The sequence below is a fragment of the Vigna unguiculata genome, chromosome 4 (genome assembly GCF_037176805.1).
Source record: "Vigna unguiculata cultivar grain cowpea cultivar isolate G323 ecotype 2 chromosome 4, ASM3717680v1, whole genome shotgun sequence".
Lineage (NCBI taxonomy): Eukaryota > Viridiplantae > Streptophyta > Magnoliopsida > Fabales > Fabaceae > Vigna > Vigna unguiculata.
The window spans coordinates 31,020,393-31,023,802 of NC_140795.1; the positions used below are offsets into that span (position 1 = coordinate 31,020,393).

A 3,410-nucleotide genomic window follows, 5' to 3' on the forward strand; every position below is an offset into this window, starting at 1 on the left:
GTTTGAAGGCAATGCTATGAATTGGTGGAATCAAATCACCGTGGACATAGCTAGAAGAAGGTGGTTGCCAATTTCTACATAGGAGCAATTAAAGGTAGCTATGAAGGGAAGATTTGTGCCTCCTTATTATAAAAAAGAGATCTTCAACAAATTACACAGACTTACATAGGGAAATAAGAGTGTTGAAAAGTATGTTCAAGAGATGGAGGTCACCTTGATGAAAGCTGAAGTGGAAGAAACACATATGGCTACAATGGCTAGATTCTTGAATGGATTAAATAGGGAGATTCAAGATGTGGTGGAAATGCACCATTATGAAACCTTGGAGGATCTTATTCACCAAGCCACCAGAGTGGAACAACAGCTCAAGAGACGAAGCGCCTATAGGAAGTCATCCACCTCATGGAGAGATACAGAGAAATATAAGAAGGAGGAAGCTACTGCTACCATTCCTAAATCTAAGGAGAAGGAGTCCCCAAATGGTAAAGTAACTTCTCAAGCTAGTAATAATGATTCTTCACATTCTAGTGCAATAAAATGGTTTAAATGTATGGGTAGAGGACATATCGCAGCTGAATGTCCCAACAAAAGAACTATGATGTTGTTGGCGAATGATGAGTACATTAGTGAGCATTCTGCGGGTGAATCATCTGAATCATCTAGTAGTGATGAGGAGGAAAAGGAGTGTGAAGTCCCCCCTGTGGAGTGAGATCTCTTTATGGTTAGGCGGTTGTTGGGTAGTATGAATAAGGAGGAAGATGAGACCCAAAGAAGAAATATTTTCCATTCTAGATGTATGGTTAAAGGAAAGGTGTGTTCACTCATCATTGATGGAGGAAGTTGTACAAATGTAGCTAGTAAACGGCTAGTGGAAAAGCTTGGTTTGGTGACATCTATGCACCCTAGTCCTTATACTTTGCAATGGTTGAGTGAGGATGGAGAATTGGTGGTAGATAAGTAGGTGAACATTACTTTCTCTATCGGTAAATATGTCGATGAGGTAGTATGTGATGTGGTACCTATGGAGGCGAGTCACTTATTGTTGGGGAGGCCTTGGCAATATGATAGAAATATAACCCATGATGGTCTAACCAATAAGTATTATTCCTGTTTAAGGGGCAGAAGGTGTCCCTAACACCTTTATCTCCTAGAGAAGTTTGTGAGGATCAAATTAAGATGAGAGTGAGAAGAGAGCAAGAGAGAAAAGAAGGAAGAGAGAAAATTCCAGAAAAAGGCAAGAAAAAGGAAGGTAAAAAAATAAGGAGTGATAAAAGCCTTTTATTGAGAGAAAAAGAAATAAATAGAGTGTTGATTAAGAAACAACCCTTATATTTGCTTATGCCTAACAATATTTGTCTCTCTTTTGTGCAAGCTTATTTGTCTTTAGGTATGAAGCAACTTCTCAAAAAGTATGATGATGTCTTTCCTAAAGACATCCCTCATGGTTTACCTCCTAAAAGGGGTACTGAGTATAATATGGATCTCATTCAGGGTGCATCCATTCCTAATAGGCTAACCTATAGGAGTAACACAGAAGAAACTAAAGAGATACAGAAGCATGAGGCGCAACTTATGGACAAAGAGATACAGAAAGAGTCCTTGTGCTATTCTAGTCATTCCGGTACCTATGAAAGATAGATTGGGGTCGATGTGCAATACCTGTAGGGCCATCAAATATATCATTATAAGTTGCGTATTTGACCCGGGAGGACCTTTCCGAATGATAAACAATCTTCAAGTGAGACGAATTTGAGAACAAATTCTCTTTAAGAAGGAGGGTACGATAGAAGTCTATTTCCTAAACTTCAAGTGGTACGAATTTGACGACAAATTCTCTTCAAGAAGGAGGGAATGATAGAGGATTATCCCAAGATTCCATAAAAGAAGAACTTGAAGATGAACTTTTAGGTTTTCTTTTAGAAATTAGTTATGTTTTATGTTTTTGGGTTTTGAGCTTTCTTTTATAATTAGTTTATGCTTTTATGTTTTGGGCTTTGGCCTTCTTGTAGGGTTTGCAAGTTTGCTTAAACTTATGTGCCTATAAATAAAGGTACTAAAAACTGATGTAGACACTTTTAGTCATATATTGAATTTGATTTTCATTAAAGAGAGGGTTCTCTTTGTTCTTGGCTTAGGCCTCTGGTTCTTATCAAAGATTAACATCTTTGTGGCGAATCTTCACTTGACTTATCAATCTGCTAGATTGTGGCGTCCTCCATCTCTGTCTTATTCTGCGTTCTTCTCTGATTTATTCGTGTTGTCCCTCTTGAGGAATCAAATTCAAAAACGGCATACTCTTTCCTGGATAGGATCGTATCAAATCATATTTGGCTTGTGAGCCTAATTTTGTAATAACTTGCACATTGATTACACTCACAAACTTTGTTTGATCATTCACGCTACTTTTTTGTAATATAATTGCCGCTTCGTATATGTTGTAGGATGCCATTTGTTTTCTATTGTTTTGCATGCATGTCGTTTAAAATTTGTATGATTTGTGTTCAACCTAGAACACTTACTTTAGTAAGTGGTGGGGAATTTAATAGTTTTATTTTATCGGGAGAGTGTTCGATGCAGGTCGCTTAGTTAGTTAAGTGGTGAGGAACATAATTTTATATTATTGTAGAGAGCGAGTGTTCGACCCAGGCCACTTACTTTGATAAGTGGTAGACAACTTAATTTTATATTATTGCAAAGAGCGAGTGTTCGACCCAGGTCGCTTACTTTTGTAAGAAATGGGGAACTTAATGTTATATTATGGCAGAGAGCAAGTGTTTGACCTAGGCCGCTTACTTTGGTAAGAGGTGGGAAACATAATTTTATATTATTACAGAGAGCGAGTGTTTGCATAGGCCGTTTACTTTGGTAAGTGGTAGGGAACTTAAGAATTCAAGAATAAATTTTTAAAGAACCCTCATTTTATCCATCGTGTTGGGGTGTCTCATTAAAAACTCCCCGGCCAAAACCCTCCTTAGGGAAAAAATGTTGGGTGAGGAAAAAGAGTACACCCAGGGTTACAAGTTGTTGCTTTGTTTACATTCTTAATTTAACCTAAAGTAAAACTTAAGGTAACATACATTCCACGTTTTTGGAATCTCATCCCCTAATAGTTGCTCTAACCTATAGGCACCTCCGCCTACATCCTCGCGTATTTTGTATGGACCTTTCCAGTTGGCCAAGAATTTGTCGTCTTTCTTCCTTGCGGTGCTAGCCATTCTCCATACCAAATCCCCCTTCACGAATGTTCGTGGATGAAGCTTCGAATTGTACTTTCTTGTCGCTCTTTGTTGAGTCACCATGTTCTTGATTTGTGCTTTTTATTGGAGTTCTATTAGTAATTAAAGGCTGACACACAGGTTCTACTCGTTTGTGTTGTCATCATATTTCTGCCTTCTTAAGGATAGTTCCCC

At 38.1% G+C, this 3,410-nt stretch overlaps 1 pseudogene; it reads left to right on the forward strand.

Moving 5' to 3' along the window:
• Positions 1-253: 253 nt before the first annotated feature.
• LOC146887020 (uncharacterized) lies at positions 254-1,638 on the forward strand (annotated as a pseudogene).
• Positions 1,639-3,410: the final 1,772 nt, after the last annotated feature.